This window comes from Gavialis gangeticus, unplaced genomic scaffold, assembly GCF_001723915.1.
Source record: "Gavialis gangeticus isolate Ggan-Ray unplaced genomic scaffold, GavGan_comp1, whole genome shotgun sequence".
Lineage (NCBI taxonomy): Eukaryota > Metazoa > Chordata > Crocodylia > Gavialidae > Gavialis > Gavialis gangeticus.
Window position 1 is genome coordinate 149,549,235 of NW_017728992.1, and position 22,800 is coordinate 149,572,034.

Here is a 22,800-nt window from a genome sequence, read left to right on the forward strand (position 1 = left end):
TTTATTGGGGTGCTCATAAGGATCTGGGGGAACATACGTTCACAAGAGCGCCCCAAGAGATGACAAGATCAAATGGTCTCAAACTCCACTATGACCGATTCAGGCTGGATATAAGAAAGAACTTCTTCACTGTCTGAGCCCCCAAGGTTTGGAATAGACTGCCACCAGAAGCAGTTCAAGCACCCACTTTGAATGCCTTCAAGACACATTTGGATGCTTATCTTGCTGGGATCCTATGATCCTTGCTGACTTCCTGTGCCTGGGGAAGGGGGCTGGACTCGATGATCCTCTGGGGTCCCTTCCAGCCCAGATGTCTGTGAAATCTATGAAATCTATGAAAGCTTTCAGGTACAGTCACACTGCTTCAGGCATAGGGAATCTCTGATAGTCTGAGACCAGCAGAGAATCCCTTGAAGACTCCAGGAGGCTCCACTGGAGTCTTTGAGGAAGAGACATTCTTGGCTTCTCAGACCAGCAGAGATTCTCTATGCCTGACAAAGGGTGACTGCACCCAAAAGCTTGCTAAGAACTTTTTTCAAATTACTCAGTTGGTCTAATCAAAGATATCACATCTACTCAAAGATCCTTGCCTATCAGTGTATGAATTACTTACAACTTTTGAGAAGGTTCTGTTAGGTAATTGGTATGGCATAACTTTTAGTGACTTTTTTCAATTAATGTGGTGTGATGTGAGAGAACTGAAATAGGAGAAAATTTATTGATTTTTCTTTCTTTTTAACATGTGGTTCTATGTATAGAGACTCTTTCCCACACACAGACATCCAAGTGACATAAATGTAATAAATATATCAGTGATATGATAGCTTGTGGATACAATCATATGGCTATTTACAGAAGTAACCCTCCCTGCCCCCCCACCCCCCACAAACAGCACTTTAAACTCTGTGTGCTCCTGCACTGAGCCCAGTGCATGCGTCGGATTAGTTGGACTGAACATGCCCGATGTCTGTATAGACTGGGCGCTTTAGTGGGGCTTTTTGGTGCTTTTATCTAATAGCTGATCAAATTTTCATAAGCCTTCAGCTATTAGATAAATCAGCTATTAGATAAAAGTGCCAAAAAGTCCCTCTGAAGCTCCCAATCTATACAGACACTGAGGAACCGGGTCAAACTAACGTGCTACTTCTTTTGGTAAAGCACTTTTTTTTTACATCTGTCAGCAGCCTTCTTATTGCCCAACTTTGGTGCTCTCATTTGTTTTCTGCTTGCAAAGCAACTTCCTTCAGTACTTACCCTACTTTTGTAAAGTTCTGAGCAGCCTGTCATCCACTTAAAAAATCAGCCTGCTAAACAATCTTGCCATAAATGTAGGGTCTTATCTCTCCCCTTACCTCCAGCCTGGAATTAATATCAAACCAAGGCCTAAAACAATAGAACTCAGGTGTAATAACACTTTTCACTGTATAAAATGGCATGCTTTGAAGTCTGGTATCTCATGCCCCACAGGGTTAGAAACAGGAAATCTGTATGACTGGGAAAAGGGAATTTAAGCCTGGAAATCACAAGACTTTAAAGTGACAATATTTTAAGGCATAGAGTAGTTTCTAGAGGTTATAGTTAAATGATGTTCTCTGAGCCATTATGCAGTCAGGATTCTGTCTTTCAGCAGTTGCTGCTATTGTATGAAGCACCCCTTCTATGAATAATAAATTAGGGAACCTCTTTGAGACCTGTTGTGCAGCTTCTTGAGCAGGTGTTAATGGTGTGGAAATAGACTTCACACTGGTAACAGCTCCTAGGCTCTTTCCTCAGTTCTTGGCTGCTGGACTCAAGAGGGCATATTTAAAGCAATTTTTGTGTTTCACTAAATTTTGCCAGGAGCAATTGCCTGAAAAGCTTTAACTCTAGAAGTTTAAGATTGCCAGAGAACTGTAATTTCACCTAAGCCCTTTGTCCCTAGCCATGCCTCTATGCTTTGGGGAAAGGGATATGTAGCAGACAGCTAGCTATGTTCATCCTTTAACTACATATTCCTTCATGCCAAGGGACTAGCCAATTCAGACTGCTGTCTACCTGCTGTTGGCTGGCAAACCATCCATAAGTGAGTAAAACAAGGCCAGGTTCTGGCTCTGCAATGTCCTCGTGAGAGGGTGAATGGGTCAGCTGTACAAAGTTATCAGTCTCAGTGGGGTAATGAAGGATTAATGCTAAAGCTGAGCACTACATGTCATCAGACTTCTGGGTTATCTCACTGGCCATAAGGTCAATCTATGCTACTTTAATATTTATTTCTGAAGCAAAGGTTTTCCCAAAAAACGAAGTTAAAACAGCTTTTAAAAGATCTCTATTTTGCAGCATCTTCTTTCTTGCTAGGAAATGAAAAATACAAGCACACCAGAATCCCTCAGGCTAGACAGATTAGTGGTCCTTGAAATAACAAAACATCAGCAAATAAGAAACAAATATTTTCTCCTCTGACATCCACATTGTGAAAATACTCTTCAACTTGTACAAAAATAAACAGATTAGTGCCCCATGCAACTGATAGCTTGTACGGTCTGGACATTGACACAATAAGCTTGTGATGCTGGGGCCAGGACAGTTCCAGTTCTAGGAACACAGCAAGAGATTGATTAAAGTGAGCTTTATGCCATCTGTGGTCAGGTTATGCTTCAGATAATTCATATATCTGCAAGAACAGCAATAAATATGCCAATAGAGACAACAGGCTTGCATGAACGGAGAAAAAAACAGAGCAGCTAACCAGGTGAGAGAGATGGCTAATGCCCGTTAGTAGAGTTTCATAGGAAACAGCTTGGTCTATATCTTCCTTGAGAAAAGATCATCTGTATGGGGGAGCTGGTTCTGGGAACATGCTTCCTAAGTGAAGGATTTATGATTAAAATGTGAATTCATTCTAATATTTACTCAATTAAATCTGCTACAGGCATTTTGGCAGAAAGTCAAGGTCTACATTAGTGAGACAGTAGTAAAATACATATTTGGCTGGGAATGACTGGCTCCAAAATGCTCTATTCTATAAAGGAGATTGAACGGAAGGGCCAGAATCAGCTAAAACATAAATGGGAGCAATACCATTGCCCTCAGAGGAATTTCACCTATTTATGCCAGGTATCAATCAAGCAATAAGAGTCAGATAAAGAAAAGGAAGTTCTCATTCCCCCAACTTTTTGCTATTGCTACAGTAAAAGCTCTGTTATCCGGCATCCCCTGGGAATGGGAGGTGGCAGATAACAAAATATGCCTGTTAATTAAGCGGCCCTGGCCTCTGCTTCTCCCGTCGTCTGGGGCGTCCCACTGCCTCTTCCATCGCATCACTGCCCCTCCTGCGGGCCCTGTGGGCCCCATGGGGCAGGGAGGTGGGCCCCACACAGCCCCGCACAGCCTGCTATGCCCCCAGGCCATGGATGCTTGGCAGCGCAGTCTGTTTTGCTCCGGGCCATGGGGGCATGGAGAAACCGGAAGTGCCATGGTGGGCACTTCCAGTTTCACTTTATCTTACAAGCTGGCATGCCGGTTAATTGAGCATGCCGGCTTGTAAGGTGCTGGTTAACAGAACTTTTACTGTATATGGTTACCGCCACAGCAAAAAATTATTCAACTACATGTGTGCCACTTCTGATCCATCTGCAATGTAGGCTTTTTGCCAGTTACTAGGGTGGTTATCTTGGTAGAAATTTGAATTATCCAGACATGTAATCACCAATAGCATTTGTTAAATGTGAGGCAGTTATTTTAAGGAAAAAAGAATATAATATATCATGGGATGATGCTCTTCTTTAAAACTGTGTTATCTTAAACATCTAGCTGATGTCAGTAAAAGGCTTGCTAGTGCTTAAAATATTAGCAATGGATTCACAAAGCTCTGGTTTCTTCAGAAAAAGTTTCCTACTTTTAAGAAGTGATGGGGGGAAAATGAAGCAATAGTAGACAACATTAAAGAACATGATATCATTAGAAACCATGACATGATTTGCTCAGTTACCCTGAGGTAACACTGGCATAATGTCAGTAGGTCAGTGGATGAGCTCTAGATTTACTCGGGTATAACTGAAAACAGAATGTTGTCCCTTTTTCTCAGGTTTTGATATCTGGATTTCTGAAACAGGTTAGTGATCAATAGTAATGAGATATTTTCATGATCCTCTGGGCAGTAAAATACCAGAATTGAGTCTATCTGCAAAGATAATAAATGATATCATATTGAAGTAGTAGTACTACATTCATTATGATGCAGGGTTTGTTGGGACAATCCTTCTGTCTTCTATTAAACAGTTTTGAAGCATTTTGGGATTAGGCAAAGCAGCTGTCATGTGCTCAACTGGCATTGTCTCTTGTAAAATAATTTATTCTAAAATAATCTTTGTCTCTGGAGTGAGACATACAGGTGGAAGCATTTTGCATCCCTGTTGAGCCTAGGGACTCCCAGGACCCCCCAGTGGGACCTCAACCCAGACCTCCAGCATGGCTAGAGGTAGGTGGGGCCCATGGCAGGGAGGGAGGGACCCCAACCCCAGACAGCTGCAGGGCAGCTGAGTCTGAGCTGAGGAGGGACATGCCCCTCCGGGCTTCTACTTCACCCAACCCCCCAGGGAGCCATGTGACTGGAACCTTGCGAACAGGCCATGTAAACAGGCATGCTTGTCTGCCTGGCACATGAGTTAGTGCGGAGTTTGTGCAGGAGGGTGAGCAGGAGGGCCTGAGGCCCTGCCTGTGAGCCCCTAGGGTAGGTAGTCACAGTTAGCCAGACTACCACCAGTAAAATGTGGATGGGCATGTGCCACAACCTGAGGGTCTCCTCAGGGTCTGCGCCGCCCCCCCCCCAGCTCCTCAGAGGCCTCCACCTAGATGGAGCCCATGGTTCCAGGCTCCATGCAGATGTCTCCCTGGCTTTCAGCTGTGGGGGCTGCCTCACACTTTTTCAGGCTCTGGGGTCTGGGAGCATGGCCACCTTCCCTTGTGAGGTCTTCTCCCTTTTGGGGTCTCTGGTGTGCCAGCTGGAGGAGCTCCAGGCTGCAGTCCAGAGACTGTGCACCAGCAGGGATGGTAAGCAGGAGATTGACTTCTACTACCAGGTCCTTCACCCCCTGGAAGTGGAGGATAGACTAAGGTTACCTTCCAGGACAAGGGAGGACTCGGGGACCTCCCATGCTGTCCAACCAAGGGGTTGGACCAAGGTGGTTAAGCCCCCCAAGGACCACCACACCAAGGTCCCCACCCCATTGGAGTCTTGCAACAGGTACAAACCTCTTGCAGCCCCAGTAGAGCCTGCTAAACTGCCAGCTCTGGTAGATAGCACAGGCTCAACTATAGCTAGTGCCCTCGCTCTCCCTGAGACAAAACACAAAGTGTTTGTCATGGGAGACTCCATCCTGAGGGGGCAATCTACCACCCCAACCTCTTAGCCTGGGAAATCTGCTGCTTCCTAGGAGCCCGTATCTGAGACATTGCAAAGAAGATCCCTGAAATACTCTGGTCCATTGAACACTACCCTATGCTCCTTATCCATGTGGGCACAAATGACACAGGACGGAGCAATCCCAGCTGAGTCATGAAGCACTATAGGCCTTGCAAACAGGGCTAAAGGGGTTGGGTGTGCAGGTGGTGTTTTCTTTGATCCTCCCAATCTCCAGCTATGGACTGAGGAGGGAGAGGAGGGAGAGGAGGATTGAAGTAGGAAACCAAAGACTGCAGCGCTGGTGTCATCGGGAAGGCTTCAGCTTCCATGACCACAGTCCACTGTTTGGTGAGAGAGACAGTGAGCTGCTGGGAAGGGATGGCCTCCATCTCTCTCCACTGGGGAGGAGGCTATTCTCAGCCAGATTGGCTGACCTGCTCCATCGGGCTTTAAACTAAGCCCATTGTGGGATGGGGGAACTACTGCCACTGCTGACCCACTGAGCAACTCTTGCAAAGCCAGCAGGTCAAGACACTTAAGGGAGCCCACCCCTGCCCCAGTCCTGGAATGAGCTATAGGCAAGGCAGGGCTCCTAGAGGGACACTTGCCTGCCTGTACACCAACGCCTGGAGCTTGGGAAATAAGCAGGAGGAACTTGTTCTCCTGCTTAACATAAATAACTACAATGTCATAGGGATAATGGAGACCTGGTGGGACTCCACCCATGACGGGACCACAGGTATAGATAGCTATACCCTATACGGGAGAGATTGAGTGGACAAAAAGTGTGGGGATGTAGCTCTCTTATGTCAAGGAAAGCTATGCATCCCTGCAAGCCAACATTGGCACCCAAGGCGGATGTTTGGAGACCCTCTGGGTTAAAATCCATGGGGAACATGGCACAGGGGACACAATGGTGGGAGTCAATTACAGGATAAACAGGATAAACAGCTTGATCACAAGTTCACCAGGGAATTAACTGAAGCTGTGCACTCCTGGTGCATGGTTGTCATGGGAGACTTCAACTACCCTGACATCTCGTGGGAAGACCACTCGGCTAAATCAGAGCAGTTGCAAAGCTTTCTCTTATGTGTGGATGAGCTCTACCTGATGCAAGAAGTTGATGGGCCAATGATAGGTAAAGCACAGCTTGACCTGGTACTGGCTACAGGGGATGACCTAATCAATGACCTAATGATTGAAGGGAAGCTGTGTGACAGTGACCATGAACTTATCACCTTCGGCAGCCACCATAAAGCTGGCAAGTCACTCAGCAATACAGAAGTCCTCGACTTCAGGTAAGCTGACTTTGACAAGTTCAGGAGGCTTGTAGGTGAGGCCCTAAGGGACCACGACCCAAAGAGGAGGGGAGTTAAGGATGAGTGGTTGCTCCTCAAGGGAGTGATCCTGGATGCACAAGATAAGTCTATTCCATCTTGGTGGAAAGGCAGCAAAAGGGTACAGCAGGCCCCTTGGCTCTGCAGGGAACTAGCAGACCTCCTGTATCTAAAAAGAAAGACCTACAAAGGATGGAAGGCTGGATCCACTTCCAAGAAGGAATATTCTGCACTGGTCCAGACCTGCAGGCAGCAAGCCAGGAAAGCCAAGGCTGCGATGGAACTCCAACTAGCTACAAGTATCAAAGACAATAAAAAGTCCTTTTTTAGATGTGTGGGGAGCTGGAGGAAAAGCAAGGGCAACATTGGACCCCTGCTAAACCAGATGGGACAACTGACAACTGATGCCCAGGAAAAAGCCAACTTGCTAAATAGGTACTGTGCATCATTTTTTCACCAGTCCCAAGGGGTGCCCCTACCCATTACAAGACAGGAACTCCTGGGTGTGGGTGATTCCTTACCCTCCATCAGTGCTGACCTTGTGAAGGAACACCCTGAGAGGCTGGACACCTTCAAGTTAGTCATCCCTGCCAGTTTACACCCCAGGGTACTGAAGGAGCAGGCGAGCATCATAACTCAGCCCCTGGCATGGATTTCGAGAACTCCTGGTGCTCTGGTGAAGTGCCCAATGATTTGAGGAAGGCCAATGTGGTGCCCCCCTTCAAGAAGGGGAGGAAAGTGGATCCAGCAAACTACAGACCCATCAGCCCAACCTCTATCCCAGGGAAAGTCTTGGAAAAGATTATCAAAGAGACCATTCTTAACAGACTGACTGATGGCAGCATCCTGAGGGATAACGAGCACGGGTTTCTTGTGGGTAGGTCTTGCTTGACCAATCCTATTTCCTTTTATAACCAAGTGACCTATCACCTGGACAAGGGAGAAGAGATTGATGTCATATATTTTGACTTTAAAAAAGCCTTCAATCTGGTATCCCATGATCACCTCTTCACAAAATTGGCCAACTGTGGCCTCGGCTTCACCACAAACCTCTGGCAGAATTGGCTCTGTGGTCAAACCTAGAGGGTGGTGGTTGATGGAAGTCAATCGTCGTGGTGCCTTGTGACCAGTGGGGTCCCTCAAGGCTCTGTCCTTGGGCCAACACCATTCAGGATCTTCATTAATGATGTGGACATTGGTGTCAGAAGCAGACTGGCCAAGTTCACTGACGACACCAAACTCTGGGGTAAAGTGTCCACACCTGAGGATAGGAGGGTGATCTAGAAAAACCTGCAGCATGCTTATAGGCTCGGCAGTGCTACGTTGGCTATCACTATGGGCAAAAAGGGGGTCATGATTGACCACTAGATGAACATGAGCTTTCAATGTGATGCTGCGGCTAGTAAAGTGAACAAAATGCTGGATTGCATCCATAGATGCTTCTCAAGCAAATCCCAGGACATCATTCTCCCATTGTACTTGGCCTTGGTGAGGCCACAGCTGGAGTACTGCATCCAGTTTTGGGCTCCACAATTCAAAAAGGATGTGGAGAAGTTTGAGAGAGTGCAGAGGAGAGCCATGTGCATGATCAGAGGTCAGGAAAACAGACATTATAATGAGAGGCTGAGAGCCATGGGGCTCTTTAGCCTGGAAAAGCGCAGGCTCAGGGGTGATCTGGTGGCTGCCTATAAATTTATCAGGGGTACTCACCAGGATCTGGGGAACATCTGTTCACCAGAGTGCCCCAGGGGATGACAAGGTCAAACAGTCACAAACTTGTTCAGGACTGTTTCAGGCTGGACACAAGGAAGAACCTCTTTATAGTCTGAGCTCCCAAGTTCTAGAATAGACTGCCTTCTGAGGTGGTTCAAGCACCTACTTTGAACACTTTCAAGAGACATTTGGATGTTTATCTTGCTGGGATCCTATGACCCCAGCTGATTTCCTGCTCCTGGGGCAGGAGGGTGGGCTCAGTGATCTTTCAACGTCTCTTCCAGCCCTAATGTCTATGAAATCTATGAATCTTAATTATTTGACTTTTAAACTGATAGAAGCATATTCCTACTTTCCTTTTTGGTAAACAAATCTCTCTAAGCCAATATAAGTACCCCAAAGATTCTCTTATAGACCCTATCTTACTAAATGATTGCTTGTCATAATAACATTCATATGCTGATAATTCAATATACCTATACCACACTCCCCTTTTAACTTGTTTCAAGCAATTTTTGATTGCTGAAATGGCTTTGCAAATGATAAGTATTTATGTACAGTATTTAGGCATTCACATTCACACTTACAAGATGGATTAGCTCTACCCATGTGTGACTTTTCTGAAAAGATTTTCATTTTGACCAGGCTCATTTTGGTTCCATTTTCTGGATTTCATGGTTGAGTTCCTTTGTTAGCCCTTAGGGAGAATGTACATTGTCTCTGAGCAACCTTGAGCCATCTGCCTTCTCAAAGAGGATATGTCTTTCTTTTTGTTGGTTTAATCCCATAAAGTATTCTTGAGATAACTAGGATCTGAAGAGGTTTGGGAAAGTATTATTCCTGTATATACTCCTCCTCTTTGCATTACATAAGTAGATCTTTTGGTTATTATTTTAGCTATTCAGCAAAGAAATCATGTAGATGCTTAAGTATTCCATTTTACTTTGCCTTCCCCTTCAGACTTCTCATTTTAGAATATGTCAAATGGAGGAATTAATTGATAGAAATCTAAATTCAAGGCTTCTGTAATCTGCTGATAGATTAGAATCCACAACTGCTGAAGAATATAACCAATAAGGCCATGTCCAGGCAAATGTAGATGTTTTGTTCCCTGGGGACAAGTGGCAGCGGTGCACCTTGTGCTGCAGTTACTTGTCCCCAGACAACGCCTGTGACAAGTTACCCCGAGGGCAGTAGGGGAGGCTGGGGCCAGCACTGGAGGCCTCCTGGGGCTGCAGCAGTGGCAATCCTGCCAGGCAGAGCCTGGTTGGCAACTGCAGTACAGCTCCAGGCAGCCCGGCTTTGCTTTTCAGTGGCACATGCTGCCTGTATGTACACTGTTCCATTTTTTTCTCAGAGAAAAAAAAATGGAGCAGCACATGCATGGGCAGCACACCCCTGAAGAGCAGAGAACACCTGATAGTGCAGTCTGTGGTGCTTCAGACGTGTTTGCGGCACCACATACTGCATGGCTGCACTCATCTGGATGTGCCCTAAGTGCTTGTTTATGCATAGAATTTGGAGTCCAGAGAAAGTTAAAAATACCTGTGCTCATTTCTAGGTTGAATAAACTATTTATTTTTACTGCAGGACAACATGGATGTTTGAGGTTCAGGTTAAGTCTATTTATTGCCACATGCCTTGGACAGTAGAAGACATCATGCTCTTGTTAGTAATCCCTTGGACACAAGACTATGCAGGGGCTCTTAGCCTCCAGCCTCCCTCTCAGTCAGTGTGCAGAGGTAGCCACTAAGAGCATAGGAGTTTGCTCCTGACACCACAAATGAACACAATGGCAGAAGGTTGGCTGGGGATCTAGCTGACAAGAAAGATTCTGACTTGACTTCACAAGCAAAGGAAGGATGTCTAGTGACCAAACAGTAATCTGAGAACTGCAAGATCCAGGTTTAATTCCCTGCTCTGCTACAGACTTTCTGTGATGTAAATTAAATCACCTAATCTTACTTTACCTAATTTCCCCATCCCTAAAATGCAGACAATAGCTTTTTTTTTAATTTATAAGGTATGGTAAGAATAAACACATTATAAATTGTGAGCTATTCAGAAACCTGGTCTATGACACAACAAGCAAGTGGTAGTAGGAACAGTTTGGACTTCTCCTCTTATTATATTAATTGTACACAGAGATATGCTAAAGAGTATCTTTTTGGTGTAAAGTGAAGCATTCAAAGTGAGGATATCAAGAGTAAATTTATATGTATACACTGAATTCAGCCCCTCAATGTATATCAATTACATGCTCATACATCATGTTTTTCATAGGACCTCAGCTCATTCAATGAGAAGGGTGGGCAAAGAACACTTAACAAGACTTAACAAGCAGCTATTCAATATACTGTGTTCTCCTTATTGTTCAGTGTGTTGTCCCAGTTCTACTTACTGCATACTATTCCAATCCAGCTTTAAGGACAAAATTACTAATTTCTTTTGGGCTTTGCCAATGGTGCTTATCACTGAAAGCTTTGCAAACTTATGCTTACAGTACTCCTATGATACAAAAAGGTGGTTGTAACCAGGAGCAAGAGGCTCCTGTTACTTTAAGAGAGAGCATAGCAGACAAGATCCACAAGCAAATGCCGGCAGCTGAATGTGGGCTAGCTACAGGACAGTAGGCAGCCAGGAAGCTATAGAGCTGCAAGTACCGACTGTGGTGTTAACTGTGTAGGACAGTAGGGCAGCCCTGGGTAGTCAGGAGGGAAACCATTGCAGTTTATCCAGAAAATGGCAGCAGGCTGTTCATTAAGCTGGAAGAGCACACCTGCAGCTGGCCAGGGGTACACCTGATGGGAAACAGTGGAGCCAGGGGGTAAAAACTTGGGTTCCTGAGGTAGAGGGTCCGGTGTTGCTCTGAAATTTTCAATGAGAGAAGCTCCTGCCAGCCCAGGCTGTCAGGGACAGGAAGCTGCAGGCCAGGACTGGTACCCGAAGAGGCTGAGCGAGAGACAGTGAATTGGGAGGTGGTTCTTGCAGCTGTATGGTGAGCCAGATGGGGCTATGAGTACTTTACTTTGAAGGAGTTGCTTGCATTTCTGTTTCAGTTTAACTGGAGGACCAGGTTGTAGCTGCAGAGGTGGTCAGGAGGCCATGCAGCAGGGCTTTAGAGGCACTTCAGGTTTTGAGCTCTGCCAGGGCCAGGGTTGTAAGAGAATAGGTGAAGTCTAATACTGAAGGCCTAGATAATAGATTGAAGCCAAGGAGGGGGATGAAACTAGGATTGGGCCAGAGGCTCAGAGGCAAGCTGGGTCCAAGAGAGCCCAAACCTGAGCCAAGGTAGAGAGGCAGAGGTGGACAGTGTCTGAGAAGGATCAAAGCCTTGAGTCTAATGTGGATGAAGAGAGAGAGGCTGAGAAGCCAGGCCAGAGCAAGTGGGCCAGGGGTAGAAGCTTGCAGCTAGGCTAACAAGTGGGCCAAAGCCAAGAGGGCTGATACTTATATAAGCAAGCCAAAGGGAACAGAGGGACACTGGAAGGCTTGGGTGTGGCTATGGGGGAGCTGGAGGCTCATTTATGCCCTTAAGATACGATAGGGCCAATAGGTCACAAGTGGTGGCCACAGTCAGAGTAGTGCCTGCATGGCACAAGTAGTTCTGACTGGGTATGAGAAATGCCTGCAGGGAACAGAAGCAGTCATGTTAGCTGATGGAGGGCCCAGGGACCAATAGTTTGGTTAAATAGGTTAGACACTAGTGATATCACTCCAGGACTCAGGGGCAGCCTCCCAACTGATATAGAATGACCACTGAGTTGTGGCAGGTGAGATAGAAAGGGGAGCATATATATGGAGGATCTGGAGTGTGGGCAGTCCTGTCACAGTGCTAGTACTTCCATTTTATAGCTGGAAAACTGAGATACTGTGGCAGTAAAGTAAAAAGTATCTCCTAATTTTTGGTGCGCAGTCCAAAGCAAATAGGACCTGATCTTCTGAAGTACTTTGAGCATGAATCACACTATATGTTCCAAGCCCATCTCCCTTTGGCTTCTGTTGCAGCTGCAAGTGCTCAACACTTCTGCATATCAAACTGGGATCTCAAGTGAAGCACCAAAAAATCACTGACAATTTATGAAAGTTTTGTTTCAGTGACATAAATAGTATCACATGGGCCAGAGAAAAGGATAGAAATAGTTTCTTCATGGAATCATTCAGCCGCCTTTAAAGAAGACCTTCCTTCCTTCCTTCCTTCCTCTTCCTGCAATCCTGTATTGTGTTTACTTGCATCTCATCACATCTTCCAACTTTTGCATCAAATGACTCAAGTGTCTTAAACCAGCTTTTTTCAACCTGTGGGTTGCAACCCAAAAGCGGGTTGCAAGAATATATGAAAGGGTCATGAACAAACTTTAAACATGAATCAACTTACTTTCATAATGGATTCTCCTTTAAAGGAGAAAAATGTGGGAAACCCTGGCTTTTTCCCTTGCAGGTTGGAAGAGTTCCAACCAGATAGGGGCTCCTTGGGGCTCCCCATGCCCCCCACACACCCCTTTTGTCCCACAAACCTACTCTTTGCCCCATAAAAGCTAGCTGTGGGTGGACTTTTACAGGGATAGCAAAAGGCATAGTCCTGACACAAAGGCTATGCTAACCATATGTCAGGTCCCCACTTCAAAGTTTGAGGGCACAAGAGATATTCAAAGTAAAGGTTAGTAGAGCTTTTTTAACATGGACGAACTGATGTATTTTTCCTAACCTCATTTTTAGAGATGGCTTGACTTTTTTGTCTGAACTTTTTCAGAACAACTGAGCCAGAGGCACACGCATGGCAAGGAAAATGCTAGCGTAATCTTTGACAAAATTAATATCACCTATGAATATGGTCTTATAATGTGAAGTGCCAGGCTACCTTAAGAATGGTACCACTATAAGCACCACATACAATTTAAGAAGTCTACTGCAACTGGCAGTATTTGCAAAGAGAGCCTGGAATGGAGCCACATAGATATAATACATAGATACAATTGCTTAGTGTACATAATTACATTATTAGGATAAACTTGTCACTGAGATGATGCTCTGCAGCAAGTGGTACAATAAATAATATCTGAAATAAGATTTGTTGAAGAATTTCCAAAGGCTGCATCATCATTTTTGTTAAAAACCTTTTGCAGTAGGAAGAATTTCAACATTACCAGAACAGTTATTCACTTAATCAAATAGCAATATGCAGTGGGATTAAATGCTGGTGACAGAAGTACAGCATAACACAGCGTGGCCTATTTGTAATATAACTCAGTGGGCACGTTTACTTGTACAATTAATTTGCAGCAATAAACTGCATATCATGCTGGAGTTCATTGCTCCTGGGAGCTGCATTTGACTGTGTGCTCAGGACTGAAGGCTTTTGAGCTGGGTTCGAGCAGTCCTGGCTGGGAGGGAGCCTGGGGGTCAGCTTGCCAGCCAAGGGCTGCTCCACCAGGGATCAACAGGCTGTGGAGGGGCTGGCTGGAGCACGAGAGTACTCCAGTGCATGGATAGCAAGCAGGCAGCCCCCACACTGAAGTACCCTCGTACCCCAGTCAGCCGGGTCAGCATCTACATGTGTGTCGTTGCACACTAAAAACTCTGCTTCAGGATAGTATTTGCATTTACAAATACTAACCTGTAGTGGCAGAGTTTATTAGTTTACTGTGGCCTAATAGGGCCACACATCAAAATGCACAATGCTTACTGCGGAGCTAATTAGGCAGCTCCACAGTAAATGTCTCATGTAGGCTTGCCCAGTGAGTCAAAATAACTCATGTTTCTGAGCTCAGCAATTCATTTAAATGAATTTTCTAAATTAAGGGGTGCTGTTTCTAGAATCCTTCCCTTAAGTAATATCCATTGAAGGCCGTTTTTCAAGTCAGGACTGGTAAGGGAGGATTTTTGTTTTGTTTTGTTTTATTGCGTATGACCAACTGTTCCTAAAACTTAGCAATGAAAGTCTAGATCATGTCCAATAGATTACAGAACTTCAAGGATTATTCTCATAAACCACCTTCTTAAAGTTTCTGGAAGATTGAGGGAAGTAATTTTTCCCCTCTATTTGACATTGGTGAGGCCACATGTGAAATATTGTGCCAAGTTTTTGGCCTTCTCACTACAGAAAGCATGTAGACAAATGGGAGAGAGTCCTGTGGAGGGTAATGAAAATAGTTAGGGGGCTAGAGGACATGATTTATGAGGAAAGGCTGAGGGAACTGGACTGTTTTAGTCTGGAGAAGAGACAGCTGAAGGGGGATTTAAGAGCACCCTTCAACTACCTGAAGGGGGGTTCAAAAGAAGATAGAGCTAAACTGTTCTTAGTGGCAGGTGACAGAACAAGGAGCAATAGTCTCAAGTTGCATCAAGGGACATTTAGGTTAGTCAGTAGGAAAAACTCTCCCACTAGGAGGGTAGGAAAGCACTGGAACAGGTTACCCAGAGAAGTTGTGGAATCTCCTTCCCTGGAGATTTTTAAGACCCTGCTACAGAAAGCCTTCACTGGGATAATCTAGTTAGGGATGGTGCTGCTTGGAGCAGGAGGTTGGAATTGATGACTTTCTTGTGATTCCTACCAGCCCTAATTTTCTGTGATTCTATGATTTCTATAAATTCATCAGGGTCAGCCTTCTGTATGGCATAAGTCTTCCCATTAGCATGCTTGTCTCTGGAATGACTGATGAGCACTCTGGCTTCTGGAATCTGCATATGGGTCCTGCTCACATAACTGAAGCTTCCAGCGCTGCAGGGCCTGGTTTTCCTCTCATGTATGGAGAACTATCTTTTCATCGGCCATCTTTTCATTGGCATTAACTTCAGTGGAATTTGTAATTTATTCAAATATCAGAGAGAGGAGAACTTGGCTTATGGAGTTTTACCTCTCCTCTGGCTTCTATCCTGAGTTTTTCCAGTGGGAGGGCATTGTCATACCTAATGTGTGCATATGTAAACACACGTGCACACACACACATACACTGCTATATACAGTGACAAAATATAATAATGATGATGATCAGTGGAAGATGTTACATTTATTCATTTATTTAAAAATATCAATAATCTGTAAAGAATGAAGAGAATGTTAGTTGTTCCCTCTAATAAATATCCAGGCACAAGAGATGATAAATGTACACATGTGCTCCATAATATCCCCATCTGCAAATAACTGCTCGTTTTAAGTTTTGTTTCTGCTCCACCTCCAGTGATAAAATACATTTTGTCCCTGATTTCTGAAATCCTAATTAAAAAAATTCTAGCAACCCTGGCTCAGAGCAGTGTGAAGTGAAACTATGCAATTGGAAAGGTAATTTAATATGGATCTCTTAAGTTAGATTTTGTGTAGAGTTAATTTAGCTGAACAAGAACAACCAAGTATTAGACTTGTTGAATATGTCAATCAGAAATGATATGAACCCTAACCCCAATTTTAATGATGGTTGATATCACTGTAGATCACCTCATATTCTGCACTCTATTAAGTTGCGATAAGTATATTTGAAATAGCAGATAAAAATGTCACCCTACCTGCTGTAAATTATTGGGCTCAACACAGGGGTAAACTGAGCCTATGTCCTACTGAAGTTCAGATGAAATGATCTACTGGCCTTAACCCTTTATTAATGTATTTCTTCTCTGACATTCAGGTACTTTAGAGAATACTTTTTAATCCTTTTTTTTTTTTTGGCAAGAGTGGAGATAGAAATTTTATTTACCATTTCTCTAGGAGGTAGCCTTTGACTTTCAAAGCCAAACTATGTGATGAGTGAGTCTAGGAATACAAGTAGTAAACAGAATACGGATAAAGTCAATATTTCTTTATGATTCTTTTGATGCAGGCTGTCTATAAAATATATATCACAGGTAAAAACTTTAAAACTTATCCATATTTTTCTCTAATACATTTATATAATCATTTTTACATGACAAAATAAGTGTTTCGTAAGGGATTAATCAATTAGAAAGTCATTAGATGGAGAGAAAGTGAGCTAATTACATAACATTTGTTCTAGGAGAAACGTCTTTCAGCGACCTCAAGATCTGCTCTCTGTGCACCCTAGAAGGAACTCTAACTACTTTGGAGTATTCACTGCTTTAGCCAAAATCTTGAAAAGCTTCATGTTTCGAGATTGTTTTACTAACAAAAATGAAAAGCATATGTATGACAATTTTCAAGGGTGGGGGGTCCAGCTGGACACACACAAGAGAATTAGAAAGCACAGCTTGAGGCACTCTGGAAATCAGTGGAAAACTGAAATTAAAGAATGGATGGCCAAAATATTCTAAAATATTTTCTGTATTTCTGGCCACCCCAGCTCCCAGAATATTCTGACTGAGCTAATTAATTGATTTATCAGGCTTCAAATGGAAGCGTTCAGATTAGGTTACCAAGATATTGCTGTTCTAAGAATGTAGCTGAGAAAATAACAGTTAGTAAGTGACCAACTCAGGTCTCTATGATGACCAGTGCATAAAGGGACATGCATGAGAAACATCAAGGTTTCAAAATTCACAGGTTGCTTAGATGAAGACAGACACTGCAATACATAATGCTTAATATGTTACATCGGAGTAGAATTGAAGAGGAATTTGGGGAAGAGTAAAGTATTCTAGAAAAGGGTTACTGCAGAATACTTGCACCCAAGCTTGCTGAATTTCTCACAAAAATCATAGCTATATCACTATTCATACATTTAAAGTCACTGTGCCCCCCCCCCCACCAAGTTAGTCAACTCTGGGTGCATCTACATGTGAAATTAATGTGACACAATAAACTTCATAGCAGTTTAAGCTGGAGCCAAGTACTCCTGGGCATAGTGTCTACATGTGCGCTGAGGACCGCAGCAATTTAAGCCAGGGCAGAGCCAGGGCAGAGCATCCCTGGGCTGGCAGGAGTATGGAGGGGGTCAGCTCCAGGCTCCAGGTGGCAGTGGCAGGTGGCAGAGGGGCTAGCAGGAGCTGGGAGCCAGCGCCCTGGCTGGTTGGCTTACTTGGCACAATTTGCACCCCGCAGTAGCAAGCAACACATGCTTTTAATTGCACTTAATGACTCTTCTGTAAGATAGTACTGTCGTTGACTAGTCCTTGACAGTACCATCTTACAGCAGACTTAATTAATTTACTGTGCCCTGAGACAGCACATGTATAGATGGTGAAGCTTTAGTGTGGAGCTAATTAGTCTACTCTGCAGTAAAGCACGTGTGTAGATGAACCCTCTTGATGGCTAGAAAATGATAATTAGAAATTTGCTTTTAGGAATTGTCTTGTACGTAGAGTAAATATTGCATTAGAACAATAGCCCTGGGGAATGGCAAGGGTTAACTGGTTTCTAAAAGTCTGCTTGTGACAAAGTTTCATGTTCTCAGCTTTTTAGCCACTGTGACTGAAACTGTCGGACAAGCAGGCACGTACATTCTGGGAAATATTAAAAACATGCAAACTGTGTTCCATAATAAAAGATAAGGTAGCATCAAGTCACAGTGACGAGCTGCAGTTCTGGTGGATGAACCAAAGTAGGAGGCTGGGGATGTGCAGATTAAGACACTAGTAAATGACCAAATCATGATGTATGCATGTGATATGTTTGAGAGACAAAGAGATATGCTGACAGGACGGAACATGGATAATATGACGACCACAGGGAGACCAATAAATGGTATCCAGAAATGAAGAGTTATCAGAAGGAAACAAAAAGGAAAGGAAAGGAGGGGTTTTAGAGAAGTGTGAGGAGGGGGGGTGGGATCCCAAGGCCACTATGGGAGAAGGACACACCACTGGCCCATCTTGTCCACCCTGTTGGGGAGGGGTGCACCTTGGCCCTTGACCTCCAAGACTGCTGGCATTTATGAAAGAACTACAGGGTGGCAATCACATACTGGCCAGATGTACTCTGTGAGAACCCTGGAACTGGTAGATAACTAGGATTGGAAAGGTTATTTTGTTTGCTTTGCCTGCATTACTCTTATCTGTTATCACTGTGTATCAGTACAATTTGCCTATTTTTGAATAGAAGAAGTCATGGTCAGCCTGAGGATTTGGATCTGCCTGGAGCAAGGTATCAGGAATGGGTCATAAATCACCAAATTAAATCACTGTCCCTCGAATTGGCTGAATCTGAAGTAAATACTAGCTGCTTTGCACAGGTCTACTGTTCATACCTTATTAAAGCTGGTTACATTATTACTCAGGCTATCTTGACTGCAGTAGGAGCTTTAAAACTGTCAGGACCTGATCAGATGGGCAAGAAAGATTAACTACTCACCTCACGTGTTAAGCAATTTTCTGCTTGCAAAGAGCACACTATGGCTATGAAAACCTAACTTTTAAACACTTTAAAGGAGCTGCTGTTTGGAAAGCACAGCTATGATGTAACTGTTGTATCACTACAGGAGCATATAGATATAACAGCTAAACCCCTAGAACTGTGGCTCTGAATGAAATAGGGTTAGTGTTGCAATATTTAAATTGCTATAGTTAATTATAACAGCTTATATTTGTATCATTTGTCTGTCTACATCCTCTTTATGATTTAGGCTGTACCAGTGTATGACAGACTGTGCAATATACGTTTTGTAAGTGTTTTAAATTAACTTAGTCATATTATGTTATTTTTGTCTTTTAATTAAAGTGTTTGTAAATTATTTTACTGAAAAAATATTTGAGGAAAATGAATTTCAAAGTAAGGGATTGAATATAACCTGAAACTAAATTCTACATGTTCATGTGTGAGGATTTTTACTATATCCCGGGAGACTGGGAGAAAGAACCCCAAATTACAAAAGGGGACTCCCAGGGATGAGAACCCCCTGAGGAAAAGAAAATGAAAATGAAAACGAAAAATAAACAAGGAAACTACCTATCTGCAGCAGGACATGCAATGCAGCTAAAACAAAAAAGGAAACCCGCACAGATCACGAGCTGCGCTTTCATACAGCTGGGACTGGCTGGTGACATCATCGGCAATCACCGTCCGGTGCGAATAAAGCAAACCAACAGTGGAGGTGGAGGAGAAGGGAGATCAGAGCTGGTGAAGGCATCAATACTGGGTGCCTCCTGGGAGTCCCTTCAGGAGGAAAAGCTTGCAGAGGCTGCTCCTTACTCCAGCAGCAGTGACAGAGGGAGCAGGGAGCCACAAGTGGCTCCATACTTCAGCAACAGTGGCAGAGGGTGCAGGGGGCCACAAGCAGCTCCTTACGCCAGCAGCAGCAGCAGAGGGAACAAGGAACTAGAAGCTGTTCCTGACGCCAGTGACAGCGGCAAAGGGAACATGAAGTCCGAAGGGGAGCCTGACGCCAGCATCAGGAACGGAAGGACTGAAGAGCCAGATGTAACTCTACACTGTAACAGGTGGAATCATCGAGGGCACTGGGGAGGTGGAGGAGACGCTCCCTCCGGAAAGTGCCAGATGGGAAAAGCACATAGGGTGACACAGCAAGGTCATGAGAGACAGGGTGCTGACCCTGGGTGTGAGAAGTGACCAGAAGTCCCCAGAGGGGCTGCGAGGCACGCAAAGGGGGATGCTACTAAAGGAGGAAACAAGGAGCAGGGCTGTAATGCATAGAAGGTTAGGAAAAGGGGGAGATGACCCGAGTGAGAGACCACGGGCTACCCTGGCCACACATAGGTTTTAGCCCCTGACAGACCCTTAGAAACACAGGTACCAGTACCCTGGCAGAAGGGCCCGGAAGGGGACCATGCAGGTCCCTCGAAACAATAGTGTTTTTTTGGTTGGTATTTGTGTTTCCCCCTTTTGGAGGGGTTAAGGAGTAGGGCCAGGTAATGTAGGTGGGACAACAATAGCAGAGCTCTTTTGAGCCCTATCTTTGCTTGGGACCCAGGTCAAGCTCTGCGCCCTGGGGGAAGGGGAGTCGGCCCTGTGACCCAAGTTAAATACCATGGGCAATTCGGGACTCTTCAAGCAGTTCACCCTTTGGGATCTAATGCTCCAGACATGAGGGGACTATCCAGACCAACATAACCAGGGGCACAACGGTGTCGGGAGTATTGCCAGAGAAACATAGTGATCCGCCGAGGCTTGGTGTAAGGCTGGCATGTAGGGGAGGTGGAGTCACGCAGACGACCGCCAGACGGATGACCCGCCGATGACAGTGGTCAGACGCACCACTGATAAAACATTTAAAGTTGTGGCAGGTGAGACTGGGGGAGACCGCTCCGGGAGTAAACATCCACTTTACAGCCTACAGGAGGCAGTAGGGCGAACCGTCAGACCACTGGCAGATAAAGTGGAAGCTATCAAGAAATTCCAAGCCCCCCAAACTTATAAGCAACTCCGGTCTTTTCTAGGCCTGACCAATTATTACCGCTGGTTTGTTCTGTGGTTTTCCAAGCTAGCGGCCCCACTGTCAGAAGCTCTAAAGGGACCCTGCGGAAAAGGGATAAAATGGATGGGGAAAATGACACGGAGCTTCCAATGGCTAAAGAAGGCCCTGTGTGAGGATGTGTTATACACATGCCCAATTTCCAAAAACCTTTTGTATTACAGACAAATGCCTCCAAAACCACTGCTGGGGCACTGCTGACACAAGAGGATGCCAGAATGGAGAGACCAGTGGTATACACGAGCTGAAAACTACTACCAGAGGGGACCAGTAGGCACTGGCGAAGTCCCTGTTCCCCCGTGCACTACCAGGAGTGACCAGGAATAACGGTCGCAAGCTGGCAGAGAGTAGATTTAGGCTAGATATCAGGAGGCGCTACTTCATGGTCAGGGCAGCTAGGATCTGGAACCAACTTCCAAGAGAAGTGGTGCTGGCTCCTACCCTGGGGGTCTTTAAGAGGAGGCTAGATGTACACCTTGCTGGGGTCGTTTGACCCCAGTACTCTTTCCTGCCATGGCAGGGGGTCGGACTCAATGATCTGCTCAGGTCCCTTCTGACCCTAGAAACTATGAAACTATGAAACCAGCAGAGACAAGGTACACCACTATTGAGCATAGTAGAGCTCTTTTGAGCCCTATCTTCGCTTGGGACTCGGGTCAAGCTCTGCACCTTGGGGGAAGGGGAGTCAGCCCTGCTACCCAAGTTAAATACCATGGGCAATTCGGGACTCTTCAGGCAGGGCACTCTTCGGGATCTAATGCTCCAGACACAAGAGAACTATCCAGACCAATGTAACCGGGGGCACAACAGTGTCGGGAGTTCTGCTGGAGAAACAGTGATCCACCGAGGCTTGGTGTGAGGCCAGGGTGTAGGGGAGGTGGAGCCCCACAGACGACCGCCAGACAGACCCCCCACTGAGGGACCCCAAGTGGTCGGAGTCCACCACTGATAAAACATTCAAATTCATGGTAGGTGAGATTGGGGGAGACTGCACCAGGAGTAAACATCCACTTGACGGCCTACAGGAGATGGTAGGATGAACATCACTGGCCATCCAGGCCAAGGATGCACTTGACTGGTTGTTCGAGGCCAGGTGGGCATATACTATAATGAAATATTTGTGGAAATAGGAAATAAAAAAATAACACAAAAAAATAGCACATCACTTAGCTGAGAAAATTAATTAACACCATTCAAATAAGGGCTCTCAATTAGTCTGTAAGAACAGTTTGTGATCTATCCATAAAGCTAAACTAGAAGTTTTAAAACAAAGCTTTTTAGTTTTGAATATGAATACCTTTGAAGGAACTGCAAGCTGCTTGGCAATATTCGTTGAGCACAAAAAGAGGCTGAATTTACTGAATAAATTATTCATTGTAGCTCATTCACTCATCTGTATTACAAACACTACTCACCAGTGCTTCTGCATGGGGCTGTTTACATAACAGCAAAACTTGTAAATTTGGAAATGAGAGAAGATAGCTACATGTTGTATTTGAAAACAATACATAAAAGGATTCTTTGTTACTTTAGTCATCATATAATGTCTAGAGTCTCAAGTAAGGGGCAGTTTAAAAATATGTTTTATTTTCCATTGAGCAGGAACAAGTGCAAAATACTACACTTAGGTTAGAATAATCAACTGCACAAATATAAGACAGGGAACATTTGAGTAGGCAGCAATTATGTAGAAAAGGATTTGTTGGTTATAGGTCAGGGGTGCTCAACCTTTGGCCTGTGGGCCAAATGTAGCCCATGGAGCCATTGCATCCGGCCTGCTGAGCTCCCCACAGATCAGGAAATTTGGTGGCAGGAGAGTGGTGGCCATTAATATAGCCGCTCTCCCTCCTACCAAATTCCCAAACTCCAAGTCTCCACACCCAGTCAGAGCCAGACCATGCCCTCTTCTCTTTGCAGGGCATTCCGCCTTTCCCCTTTGGGAGGCTCACAGGGCTGGACTGGGGCCAAGTCATGGTCCTCTCCATGGAGTTGGGTTATGTCCCTCCCCCAGTGGTAGGGTTAAGCCCCCCCCCCCCCCCCCCCCCCCCCCCCTCCG